Source organism: Triticum aestivum, chromosome 4A (assembly GCF_018294505.1).
Source record: "Triticum aestivum cultivar Chinese Spring chromosome 4A, IWGSC CS RefSeq v2.1, whole genome shotgun sequence".
Classification (NCBI taxonomy): Eukaryota; Viridiplantae; Streptophyta; class Magnoliopsida; order Poales; family Poaceae; genus Triticum; species Triticum aestivum.
Genome location: NC_057803.1, coordinates 675464822 through 675479684, shown reverse-complemented (window position 1 = coordinate 675479684; position 14863 = coordinate 675464822). Strand labels below are relative to the sequence as shown.

Here is a 14863-nt window from a genome sequence, read left to right as displayed (position 1 = left end):
TCATGTGAGTGATCTCAGCATAAATTATATGCTGCCTTATTGTTGTCAGGAAGGAAACATTGATATGATGTTCCAAGGTAGTGACAACCATCTAACTCTATTCCCATATTGCTTTGAAGTTTACTTCTTAGTACTATTTATACTGCACTGTATCGAATATTAACTGAATATGAGTCCCTCCTTTGGATACTAAAGTAGCGAAGTATTTGTAAGTAATTTATGTTTGATATTCACTTGCTACAAGTCCATAGTTGGGATAGAATACATGATATAACCTGACATGGATATGAAACTTTTTACTTATGTTTTTTATCAGGTTGATAAATGCTCTCCACTAGATAATCCAATGATTTCTTATGGGTACCTTGTAGCCAAGACAAGGTCTCTAAAATGACAGTGAATGTTGGACGAGTATTTGAAAGAATGCAGCCATGTTTGAGTCAAGAAGTTCAGTACAATTAGTTTGACTAGACAGGCACAAGGGCTTCGCTCCTACGACCATCTTTGTGGTATGGTTATAATAGTCACAGGAAATATTTTTTGTTCATGTGTCTGGTTCAGGTACTTCAAAACCTACAAGCTTATGATGTGCTGGTTTAACCAGGTAGAATAAGAATGATTGCTAGCATATATATAGGAGAATAGGGTGTATGTTTTGGAGTAAATCAGATTCTTAGAGTGAACCATGATGATGTACTCTTTGCTGCAGAGTTCTGACGATTTAGCTGAATAGAAGTGAGAAACAACCACTATTCTGCCATTAAGATGTTCTCGTACTTGTGGAGAAAAGTTACACAGTGAACCGTTGTTGAAATATTAAAGTACGTACATGTATTTGGGTTTGTTAGTGAAGTTGAGGAAATGATCACCAGAATTCTTTGTGGGCAAATCCTTGAATATTGTTATTTATATGTTACTAAGGTGATATAAAGACTATGAGAAATATAAATAAATATGTCTCACCACTATATATTGAGCCAATGTATATGAAAACCATTGGACTTTTTTATGCATTTAACTTTTCTTAAAGATTTTTTTATTTTTGAAAATAGATGGCACGGGCACGTTAACACACCTTTTATTTCACTTCATGAAAATTTAACTTTTTTCAATTCATAATCGTGTGGAAATTTCTACCATCTATCCAACAAATGGAGGGGCGCGGCAACGCTTGCTTGCTTTGGTTGTATGAGATATTTGTGTTCTGTCGCCATGTTTAGAAATCTCTCCTTCCTGTTGTCTCTTTACTTTGATACATTTGATTTGGTTATTGTCCTAGAACTTTGTAATGGCGTGGCTGGATTGGTGCGGCTGCCTACTTGCCCAGGAACAAGTAAGCCTGTTTGGTCTATGACATCTCAAACTTTGTATATCATTTGGTAGCTGCCAATTTGGCTAGCTCATCTCTCAAATGAAAAATGTTATAGTAGAATGGTGCTTATGCCATCCTTGCTGATAAATCACGGCCTTGTAGATTGATTATATGAGAAAGATGACATTTTTTTATTAACTATGCTCATTGTGGGCTATGTGGGTTATGAGAAATGCCTCTTTTTTTAATATCAACTCAGCATTGTAAATGAAATGTCATATTTTCATTATCAAAACAACAATCTATGAACCAAATGTTGGCATTTAGGAACTCGCACTGCAACGTGTGTCTTTATGAATTTCACAATAATTTGTAGCTATGTAGTAGTGAATTCTAAGTGGGGTTATAGAGCTCTTTTGCTGGACCAAAAAATAATCGAATAGCAAATAAAGGAGCGCAAACGCCCACCACATGTACAATTGACCAAATCGACATTAAAAATCACTACTTTGAAAAACAGTAAATCTAAACATATATTTGTTAATCCCTAACATTAAAATGCATAAATAGACGGGCGTAGCAACGAGCGACATTGTTGATCTAGTGTGGGAATACGAGGTCTTACTCTGACGCAAAAACCCTCCAAACCCACCTTCTTTATAATGGTTTCATGCAAACAAGCATTTCAAAGGCGAGGCAGATCACCGGAAAAAGCCCGCCATGCGTACCGGTGATCACGTACTTGCTATGGTCAATGATTTAAAAGTAATCTTCGGAAACGGTCCCGGTGGACTATCTGTTCCAAATGACGCGGAGGGACGCGCACCCATGTGGAAGAAGAAATCTATATTTTGGGACCTACCCCACTGGAAAGTCCTAGAGGTCCGCTCTTCAATCGACGTGATGCGCGTGACGAAGAACCTTCGCGTGAACCTGCTAGGCTTCTTGGGCGTGTATGGAAGACAAAAGATACACCGGAGGCACGGGAGGACCTGCAACGTTTGCGCGAAAAAGACGGCATGCCTCCAAAGCAGTATGAAGGTCTTGTCAGCTATGCTCTTATCAAAGAAGATAAGGAAATCTTCTTTGAATGCCTACTCAGTATGAAGGTCCCGTCTGGCTACTCGTTGAATATAAAAGAAATAATAAATATGGCAGAGAAAAAGTTCCAGAACCTAAAGTCTCATGACTGCCACGTGATTATGACGCAACTGCTTCCGGTTGCATTGAGGGGGATTCTATCGGAAAATGTTCGATTAGCTATTGTGAAGCTATGTTCATTCCTCAATACAATCTCTCAGAAGGTGATCGGTCCAGAAATCCTACCAAGGTCAAGGAGTGATGTGGTGCAATGTCTTGTTAGTTTCGAGCTGGTGTTCCCACCATCCTTCTTCAATATCATGACGCACGTCCTAGTTCATATAGTTGGCGAGATTGTCATTCTGGGCCCTTTATTTCTACACAATATGTTCCCCTATTAGAGATTCATGGGAGTCCTAAAGAAATATGTTTGTAACCACGCTAGGCCAGAAGGAAGCATCTCCATGGGCCATCAAACAGAGGATGTCATTGGGTTTTGTGTTGACTTCATTCCTGACCTTAAGAAGATAGGTCTTCCTCAATCGCGGTATGAGGGGAGACTGAGTGGAAAAGGCACGCTAGGAGGGGACTCAATAATATGTAGGGACGGGCATTCTTGGTCTCAAGCACACTACACAGTTCTACAGAATTCTACCTTAGTGACCCCATATGTCGATGAACACAAGAACATTCTGTGCTCTAAACACCCGGACCAATGTGACGACTGGATTACATGTGAACACATCAGGACTTTCGGCAGTTGGTTGCAAACACGTCTCAGGAGTGACAACACTGTTTCTGATGAGATATACTCGTTAGCCAGGGAATCATCTTCGACTGTAGTGAATTACAAAGGGTACGAGATACATGGGAATACATTTTACACGATTGCCCAAGATCAAAAGAGCACCAACCAAAACAGTGGTGTCCGCTTTGATGCAGCAACCAAGAGGAGAAAGGACACATATTATGGTTACATAGTGGATATATGGGAGCTTGACTATGGGCATGATTTTAAGGTCCCTTTGTTTAAGTGCAAATGGGTCAATCTGTTAGGAGGCGGGGTACAGGAAGACCCACAGTACGGGATGACAACAGTGGATCTGAACAATCTTGGGTACACAGACGAACCATTCGTCCAATGATGTGGCGCACGTTTTCTATGTGAAGGACATGTCTACCAAACCGAGAAAAAGATAAGATAAGGAAGCGAATACATCATACGATGAGCCAAAGCGCCACATAGTTCTTTCAGGAAAAAGAGACATTGTGGGATTGGAGGGCAAGACAGACATGTTTGAAGATTATGAAAAGTTTCATGAAATTCCTCCCTTCAAAGTCAAGGCTGACCCAAGCACCCTGTTAAACGATGAAGATTATCCATGGTTATGACGCAATAAGCAAATGACACAAGCGAAGAAAAAGTGAAGACTTTATATCGATAACTATTATGATGATGCCTTTGATCTAGAGTATCACTGCTGTTACATGTGAAGAAATGAAATCCCTTTGTAACAAATGAGTTTTTGTCCGAAACCCTGATACTTTGAAAGAGATTGTCCGTTTTGTACACGAAGTGCATCTAGTTTTTGTCGTAATCCTCTCAACTTTTTAGCACATGCTATGTGGGTGAAATGATGATACCATGCTAACTTTCACCTTTTCAGAGTTCATTTGTAGTGTTTTTCAATTTCAGGGTCATTTAGCTCAAAGAATGAATTAAAAGCAAAAGGAATGAACTAATAGAAAAAAAGAATGAACTAAAAATAATCAATTAAAATATTCTGTTATGATCAACTAAAACAAAACTATAATATTCTTCAATAGCAAAAAGAATCAACTAAAAAGCTTGTATAAACCTCTAGTATTATTTAAACTAAAATTATATAAAATTTATGCAACTAAAATTATTAAAGTATTTTCTGTTCAAAACATTAAAGGCAAAAAAGAATTTTCATAAAGAATTGTTTTGTTAGAAACTTTAATAGCAAAAACATTATCGTAAAGAATTTTTTTGTTAGAAACTAAAATAACAAAATCTGTTTTTGAATATTATGATAAAACACAGTAATATTAAACAGCAGGAAAAAGAATCACTCAAAAATCTATTTTTATAGTAAAGTTATTCAAAAACTAGTGATTCACACAAATTTCCAAAATTCAAATTTAAACTATTCAAATTGGAAAACAAATGGCACTAACAAAAAGATTATAATTTTTATTACCTAAAAGCAAAAAGAATCACTGAAAAACTAGTAAGTATTTTGCTGTAAGTAGAAACAAAATAAAATAAATAACGCAAAAAAAAACAAAAAAAAAGTTCCACCTACTGGGCACCACGTCCTGAATATGACTAGAAACCCAACCATGGGCTAGGATTCAGGCCCGCAGCAGGCCCAGTAGGCCAACAAACACATAGTGACATATTAGGCCCGAAAGCCTGCATTTAAGAGGAGCTCGAGAGGGTGGGCGCAGCAGCGCTTATAAACCACTCTCGAGCTCTCGCAACTAGCGAGGTGGGACTAAACTTTTGGCCGCGAGACGGGTAGCACACGACCTTTTGTCTCGGTTGGTGGCACCAACCGGGACTAAAGGGGTGCATTAGTACCGGTTCATGGTACCAACCGGGACAAATGCCCCCCCTTTAGTTCCGATTGATGTAGCCAACCGGGACTAAAGGGGGGCTTTGATCCCGGTTGGTGCCACGAACGGGGACCAATGCTCTGGGTATATAAGAAAGCACTTAGCAGTTTCTCCAAAATCCATCATTTCTTCTCCGCCCGACGCCCCTGCTCCTCTGGTCCACCTCGCCGTCACCACTGCCGCTGATGCCGTCAGGATGCTCAACGTCGTCGCCGCCGCCGCTGACACCCTCTGCACCAACGACGGCGCCGCTCCCTGCGCCCTTGCCCGCCTCGACGCCGCCCACCGTGCCCCACCGCCCCCTGTGAGGACCAGCCTGCTCCCGCGCCCCTGCGCCCCTGCCCTGCCCCGCCGACGCCGACGCTGGCGCCTCCACCGTGCCCCTCCGCCCGTGCTTCCTTCTTTTGTTATATATATTCTTCTATATGTCACATTGTCTGTCAAAGTATTGAAGAAATCCATGGCTACATCATTTGCTGGAAGTAACAGGTATATGATGCTACGAACCTCTTCAAAGTTATTTTGGAACGGAGTTTCTGATAGAATAATTCGCTTTTTCATACGAATTTCAGCAAAGATCTTTCAAATAGCGATATTCGGAAGGCTCTTGCTGAACTTTGTACAAAAGCTAATTATCCTATCCGGGACTCTGTTTCAAAACAATTTTGGAGAGCTTCGTACCATTATGCGCCTGTTACTTCTGGCAAATGATGAAGCAATGGTTTTCTTGAATCCTTTAACACTACACAATGTGACATATAGAACGGTAGATGAGATCAGGAAAAATATGGACCATTTTCTGCACATCCAGAATGACGCCATCTTGTTAAATTCCTTAAAGGTTAAGAGAATCCGAGCAGTCGAGGATCGGAAGTAGGGTAGAGGGTCAAGGGTTGCCGAGGGGTCGAGGGTCGAGGGTCGTCGAGGGGTCGAGGATCGAGGGTCGAGGATCATCGAGGGGTCGAGAGAGGGACGTCGATCAACCCCCTCTCGCTCGACCAACTCTCGAGGACACCCAAACCATAGAAAAAAAGTTGTCGATCTCGTACCCCTTCCCGCCCCTACCGGACAAACTCTCTCGAGATTTATAAGAGATTTATCAAGAATGCCCCAATTATGGATGTGCATAGTTAAGTTGATCCCTATTTTTCCTGATCTCATCTACCATTCTATATGGGCACGTTCTCTTGCGGGTCTGGGATGTAACCAGAGAACTATATGGGATAAATATATCGAATATTTCTATCCAAATTGTTTATCAAATATCCCTATTCAGTTCTTACTTTTTCATGTGATTACCCTGGCCTCCAAGACTGTCTATCCCGCTAGTTCATCTATACATGGTGCTTACCGGAAAAGGGATATACATAAGCTCCTGGGTTTGCAAAAATAGAGTACACCTAATAAAACCCAAAATGAACAATCATTTTACTAACTACTTTCTTTGTAATATTATTTTTGAGCACCGTATTCTGTCACATAATAACTAAAATAACTAGCCTTGATGTCTTGACTAGTGTAATTGATATTTTCTTGATATTAACATATTCTCTTTATTGAAATAATAAATAAACTTAAAATAATATAATACATGATAGCCAATCTTGTAATAGATATAGAAGAAAAAGGAATTTACACTCTGAAGAACTAAATCTTGAGGACGCCATGCATGCTACAACCTCCGATGCTAAATACATTATGTTTCGCTAGTTCAGCTGAACTACCAAAATGTCATGTACTCCCTCCCGTTTCTAAATATAAGTCTTTTTAGAGATTCCACCACAAACTATATACGGATGTATATAGACAAATTTTAGAGTGTAGATTTACTCATTTTGCTCCGTATGTAGTTCATAGTGAAATCTTTAAAAAGACTTATATTTAGGAAGTAAGGGAGTACTATGACTTCATGAAAAAGATGCCGCAACTGAGATTGGTATACAAAATTTCACAACAAACCAGATTACCTCCTTGACGCCTAAAGCTATGAAACCTGTTCCTACCACCTACTAGATTTATGCAACAAGGTTACTAACCTCTGCAAGAAATGAGTTCACGACCACTTGGCTTGTCGCTTCTGTCGAGTGGACTGAGTCCCAGAACACGTATGGTGTCGCATTCGGGCATGTGCCAATCGACAATGGGTTGCAGAGGAACACTCTCGTCTCTACTATCCCTGTTCCGCAGCATGACGACCTCGCCTCGACAAACCTTAATTCCAAATCGTTACAGAGTTCAGATGAGATGAGCACCTATCTACAATGCTGATACAAAAAGAATAGATTGTGATGTCCAGGAATAACTAGCAGGTCTATCCTACCTTGAGATCCAGGAGAGGTTGCAAGGTTGTACAGAGGCGAGTAGATGTCCAGAACCGCAATCTTGAGGTCATGGTATTGCCTCGACAGTGAATTGATGGCGATGTTCAACTTCTTTTGTACATCTGAGAATCACGATTGAGCCTGGACACACATCCACTCCTCCCATGACCGGACACCGTGATCACAAGATGAAAGCAGCCCAGTGGTGGCAAGGAGAACACGCCAACAAGCCGTGCTCCCATGCCGTAAAGTTGCTACAGTTAGTACACGGTACAAAAATTGACACGATCAGAACCGAACGCTTGCAGCAAGAGGGTTAGAGCATCTCTAGCATGTTGCTGCCACGGGCTACGGCACCCAACGGCGATCGCCGCGGCCACTCCGCGCGCCTTACGCGGCCCACGCCCTGGTCCTTCGCTAACAGAACACGCGCACACGCGCTAACACACGCATGCACGCACACCTACACTTGGGAGCGCACGCATTCACCCAAGTCTGCTCCGGCCCGAGCCCGACGTGGCCACTGCGCGCACGCACGCGCTCGCCGTGTCTAAACCCTAGCCGAGGCTTATTGCCTAAATTACACCTCCTAAGCCGAGGCTCAGAGCAAGTCACCGTCCTCGACGCCGGCGTCCGCCATCAGCGCATACTCCGCCGCCGCCGCCTTGCGCAGCTCCGGGCAATCGCGCTTGAAGCGGCCGCGCTCGCCGCACTTGTAGCAGCGGCCACGCTTGTTGCCGCCATCCCGCGTCGCCACGCTGCGCGCATCGTCGTCGTCGTCCCGAGCTCCCCCTTGGCGCCGCACCCGCGCTCGCCACTGCGCCGCCGTGTACAGGAGTTGGCCGTCCGGGCACTCACCGCTGCTCTGCCCGCGTCGCCGCACCCGCTCGTCGAAGGCGCGCAGCCTCCCGAGCGCCTTATCGTACGTCAGCTCCTCGAGGACGCAGAACTGCTCGATGCCGGCGACGACAGGGAACAGCCGGTCCGGCACCGTGTCCAGGAGCTTCTTCACCAGCTCCGTGTCGCCCAGCGTCTCGCCCAGGCCCGCAAACCGCGCCGCCATGCCTGCAAGCCTCCTGGCGTACGCGTCCAGGGACTCGCCGTCCTCCATCTTGATCCGATCCAGCTCGCCGCGCAGCGTCGCTCTCCTTGCCGCGCGCACCCGCTCGGCGCCGACGAAACGCACCTTCAGAGAGTCCCATACCTCTCTGGCGGCGGGATTCGTCGCCACCGAGAGCAGCATGTCCTCCGGCAGCCCCGACAGGAGCAGCACCCTCGCCGTCTTGCACTTCTTCGCGTTGACCGCCGCGTCGTTCCCGGCACCACCGCCTCCCACAGTGTGTGGGCATCAAGGATCGCCTGCGCCCTGATCACCCACACGGTGTAGCTCTCCGGCGAGAGCATCGGCATGTTCATGGAGACCGATCCGCCCGCGCCACCGCCGCCGTGTGGAACCAGCACCATGAACTCCGGCGAGCCCCGTCACCGCGCTCCGTCACCTCGCTCTGATACCAAATGTTGCTGCCACGGGCTACGGCACCCAACGGTGATCACCGGAGACACGACCGGAGTGGAGGAAGAAGAACACAGAAGATTTGCCAGCGCACGAACGCCCCCCCCCTTCCCCGCACGTACGGGTTTCTTTGTATTTCACCACGAGCACGAACTCGTTTTCCACAGCGACTCACACAGGGGGGAGAGGGTTTTATACCCGAGCGCACGGACATGCCCGAGCTGCTCAACGACTCACCCACCTCCCACTCACCGCGCCCTGCACGCTCTGGTTCGCGCCCGCCCATCGTGCTCTGACGCGATCGCCGCGGCCACTCCGCGCGCCTTACGCGCCCACGCCCTGGTCCTTCGCTAACAGAACATGCGCACACACGCTAACACACGCACACGAGCACACCTACACTTGGGAGCGCACACACACACCCAAGTCCGCTCCGGCCCGAGCCTGACGCGGCCACTGCACGCACGCACGCGCTCGCCGTGTCTAAACCCTAGCCTAGGCTTATTGCCTACATAGCAGACCCCGTATAAGTGGTCAAACCCGCATAATTTTTGCGTTTTACAGTTTTGACGAAAAAAGTGTGCAGAACAGAAATCGTAAAAGTGGTCCAACCCGTAAATTTTTTAAGGGCCACCGAAAATGCACACCCGAAACCCTTATATTTGGAGGTTGGAAGACCGCACCTAAGGGCCCCCGTATACCGGTCAAACCTCGTCGGAGAAAACACGCCTCCGCGGAGTTTGGCGGAATCCGGCCTAAACTCGCCGGAATTCATCACCGTACACCGAAAAAGGCCGTTAGACGCCGCAATCGATCGCCGCCGGTTTGAATTGGACGAGGTCGACATCGCCGCCGGAATCCTCCCGGCACCGCAGGCAAAGGGGCACGGCTCGGCCGGCGCGGCTGGCAATAGAGCAAGGCACGGACGGCGGAGGCGAAGGGGCGTGGCCGGCAAAGCTGGTCGCGGCCGGCGTGGTGACGGGGCGCGGCCGACGGGCGATGGGGCACGACCGGCGGGCGACATGGTGCGGCTGGCAGGGACTGGGCGCGGCCGACGGGCGACGGGGCAAGGCTGGCGGCCGGGGCGCGGCCGACGGAGTTGGGCGTGGTCGGGGCAGCCGGCTGGGGGAAGGGGCGGCAGCGACCGGACCTGAGGAAGGAGCTTATTATCTCAGTTTTACAGTTTGTTTTACAGTATCTGTTCGGCCGTAGTTAAAATGAACCCTTAAAATGCATTTTTTTTCTGACCTGTATCCCAGTTTTATAGTTTGTGATTTTAAGGGGTCTGCTAGAGATTCTCTTACAGGGCAGCAGCAACTACAACAGACTAATGTGCTTACTGTGACGGTGTGTCACTGACGATGGTGACTATCAGGTCATAGAATTGCTCCACAGTTAACCTCTTGAAGAGCAATGGATTGATGTAATAGTTCTGGCCAAAATCATTTGAAGCGGCGCAGAGAATGTAGAGTGCATCAGAGATGACTGACCGAGCCTGACTGCTCTCGGTCACTTCTGCCAGCTTAATTTGGTGCTCCTTAAAATATTCCAGTTGTCGGGACAAAGGGATGACATTCTGCATTTATTTTCTCCCTATGTTAGCCACAAGCTTCTAATTTCATGGTAAAAATAATTATTTTTTATTTCAGGTAATTAAATACTGAGAGGTCATAGATTGATGATACTCGTGATACTTACTTACATAAGCGCTGTAGGATCGTAATAGCCCGATCCAGCTGATGCGAAGTTGGCTCCTTTCACCAAATTCTGCCATGATGCACGCACGCTGAGATATGGAGGACTAGAGCTAGTAAACCCAGCTTTTCACCTACAAACCACAAAATGTTGTATCCTTACTCAAAGTTATGCATCTAACAAGATTGAGAGCATGATACTGCGTAAATGTCCAATGCTTCTTGTATTTTACCTATAATATCGCTTAGTTTGCCGTTGCAGAACCTCCCCGTGGCGACACGGCCCTCGAAGTCCCTGCCGTAGGGTCGAAAGTTTGCCTTGAACATGGTGTTGTGGATGTAGTCATTGTTACCTACATCGAGCAGCGAATCACCGAAAAATATAATGGCTAGCACTGAGGAGCGTGCTTCCTCAGCTTGTATCGTTGCCACCACGAGGAAGACGACACAGAGCAGCAAGCACCTCACCGCCATTAAAGCCGGATTATGTGACAATCACCTGGGAGCTGGGATTCCTTTGAAATGGAAGCACGATTCTGCTCTGATGCATGGAACTTTGTGTGTATGAGCTCTTTATTTTTTATCAGGTGTATGAGCTTTTTATATATAGGTGTGCTTGCACATGCACAATGCAGAGTTTGTTGTGAAAGCCATAACTACAAACCATGTGAACAAGCTGTTGTGATATTTAATCTGAGTTTGCCACTCACAGTAACTCGTACTCTGCTTTTCAGAAAAAGCTTTAGTCCTGTTTGTGCTTGTGTGGCATCACGACACGTAGCGACCAGATTTTCTTTTGAGATGGAACGACCATATATTTGTTAGTGATTTGTAGCAATTTGCTGAAGGAAAGACAGAAAATCATGATTTTCTTTGAGTAGTAGCCGAGAGCTACGTGTTCACGATTTGTACAATTTTCTCATTGTGTGGTCTATGCTCGCCTTATGCAGTACTTTATGTTTATTGTTTGTCACCAGATTCGCCAACCTGAGCGTCAGTATGACTAATACTAGTGGTTGGGGCTTCATCCTGTGGCGCCGTTTAAGAGGAAGTTGTGCGCATATTTTTATTTAAGAAAAAAAATACATAGAGTCATCGCCTCCGCTTAAAAAACGTCTCGGAAAGAAAATCCTCACTATCATCTAAAAAAGAAGTAAAAAAGAAATACTACCGCAGCCTACCAGCGAGTGCTACTATGCATAATCCTCCATTTGAAAAATACCAAAGTTCCTCAGCTCCATCTAAAAAGAAAAAATACATTTCAAAAGTAATCCACACCTTCATCTAAATTTTTTCTCACCATAGCCAACCAGCTTACGCCACATGTCATAGCTGGTTGGCCACCCAAAGTTGGATGCTACGGCCGAGATCCACCACACATGCACCGGGACGACTCTTGGCCTGCTGCACAAGCAAGACCGTTGATCGACGGTCATCGCCCTCGAAGACGCCTGGTAAGGGTCGCATGGCAAGGGCAATTCATGCGATGGCCATCTGCTAGATCCTCGAGAACAACAAAACCAAGCCATGCCATGTTGGTCGCCTGCGCGGAGCAGTGTCATTGAATTTCCTATGTGTTAGCTATGAATCGTCCACATTGTCTTAATTTTCCTTTGCAAAATGTCCGTTCAATTCCCTACCAATGTACAGATCTCCTCTTTATGCTCAATTAGCATATAAACATATTCACTTGGGCCCTAGAGGGATTACAGACAATTGACAGCCAAATTTATAGTTTCGCAGTTGTCTCAAACAAGCAACACATGGGAATTGTTCATCCAAGGATGAATGGTTTAGGGATTTGTTATCCCGGTTCCAGAGGCCCTTTAGCCCCGGTTCTGAAACTGGGACTAAAGGGTCAGGACGAAAGCCTAAAACCTTTAGTCCCGGTTCGCTTACGAACTGGGACAGAAGGGGCTTCACGTGACCGCTGCGGGGCGTTCAGGCAGGAGGACCTTTAGTCCCGCTTGGTAATACCAATCGGGACCAAAATGCCTCCACGCATCAGCAGCTAGCAGGAGGTGAGGTTTTTGTTTTTTTTAAGGAGGAGGGGTGGGGTTTAGGGGGGGTTTTGAGGGTTAATTTAGGGGTTTGATCATATTTTGTTAGCTAGCTAATAGAGAGAAGTGACCTCTTTTTCTTCGTGCTTGGTCGACGCTAGCTACTATACGTATAGAGAGAACTCGACACAATAGCTAGTAAGCAAATGAAAGAACCAACAATTACAGAAGATCGTCATGAACATATATATACAGAGAGAAGTGAGACCTCTCTTTCTCCGAGAGATTGGTCGAACAACAAGTTTTTGTATATCTATCCGACGCTACTACATATATACAGTATAACATGTCTTACAATCCCTAACATCTAAAATCGGTTTCAACTTTCACATGGTAATCTCCGGCTTTAGGTATGACGTGGTCAAGAAAGAATCCCGTCAATTCCTCTTTAGTTGCTCGTATGCGATCATGTGGTAGGAGTTCATCCTGCATCTGCCACAACTAATTTAAAGAAGGGGGTCAATACATATAAATGAATGAAACTCAACACCATTGATCGTAATAAAATAAAATTGTGAATATTTTTGTTTACGTACTTCATATTGTTTTTCAGAGTAGACCCGCTTAGAGGTCATCACGTTGTAGATGAACTCGCAACCGTAGTATCCACAAAAATCATTCCCGACTTCCTGCCACAAGCACTTTGCGAGAAGTAGAGTTCAATCAAATTGATAATCAAGCATGCTAAATGGTATTGATGAAACTAGCTAGAATCAATGGGAGATGCGCGGAACTAGCTAGTAGTACTTACTTTCGGGTGTTTAAATCGCTGCGTCCTCAGCAGTCCCGGAACAATTACAGTGAACTCTTTCCAAACCCTGGCAGACAAAGACAATAATTACTTGATATCAGAAAATGAACAAAGTTGCCGATATGGTGCGATAATGATCGATTGAACGTACTTCTGGAGCATTACAGTCATTTCCTCATAGTCCTGGGGATCTCTTCCTCGCGAGTCTGAGACAGTTACTACTTCCCGGTCAAGCTTAATCTCTAGCAGAATAAAGTGGAAGCTGCGCACACATGCATAACTCATCAGTTACATTACTATAACCTTGAGTAAGGGAAACTGTGGCACCCCGGCTCAGAGCAACCGGTTTACCTTGCATTGCCAACTCACAGATCAAGTCTTGTGGCAATACACAACATCTTGATACAAAAAACAACCGCTTTATTGATACTAGCGGAAGCATAGAGCGATATTACATCAAGTAGCGAGGCCAAGCGGCACACTCGGTGCGGCTGAACAATATGTACATTATTTAGTGAACATAAGGGGCCTTGATCACGACAACTACGCGGCAGCGGAACGACGACGAAGCGGGACTCCATAGCACAGGAACACCGATGTGAACACGATATAGACACACCAACACTCCGATCCAGTTAGACTTTCCTGAAATCTGGCATAACATGCCAGGTCGGTACATTGAATGTACTTGCAAGCTCACAACAAGCATAAGCATAATGGCAAACAATATCATCACATTTAATCAAGTTAAATGCAAATAACAACATGCTACTCGTGCCATGCAACCAAACTTGTGCACCAAGTCTCTCAGACTCTCTTACCAACGGGTTACCTCGTAACCACACGGTGATCATTCACGGATCACAAACGAAACCACACTTGGTTCAACGGGTTACCTCGTAACCAAACGGTGATCATTCACGGATCACAAACGGAACCACATTAGGTTCAAACAACGGTCAGTCGCACTAACATAATCATAACTTAACCAGTGCCATGCAAATAACTTAGTGTGCAAGATTACTTTATAAAAGTTGATCCATGGTGTGACCTACTTACGAACTAGGCCCTTATTCACGGGAGCGGCTATCGATAGATTTAACACACACTCTGCAGAGGTTAGTATACTGTACCCACATTACGGAACCCATGGCCTCGCACTCCCATTCCGGTGGACCAATGACGTTCCGACAAAACCGCTCTATTGCCCATGACACTCTCCCAGCCGCTCCGACTAACTCCCCACTGGGATAAGTCATGGGTGGCCCCGTGCCTACCAAAGGCATCAATGGCCACCGTCGTGGCAAAACAAAAACTGTCCCAAACGGGGACAAGGTGTCACACCCTAGCTAGTCATGCATTAGAGTGTTGCATCATGTTTACTCTCTCATCAGAAACTTGAAATGGGGATCTGTGAAACCCTCAGAACCATTTTGAAAATGACCCAAATAAAAATTTCTCCAAAAGGGTCCAAGAAAATGCTCATGTT

At 45.5% G+C, this 14863-nt stretch overlaps 1 pseudogene; it reads right to left on the bottom strand.

The window, feature by feature from the left end:
- Positions 1-665: 665 nt before the first annotated feature.
- Positions 666-11037, bottom strand: LOC123084253 (GDSL esterase/lipase APG-like; annotated as a pseudogene).
- Positions 11038-14863: the final 3826 nt, after the last annotated feature.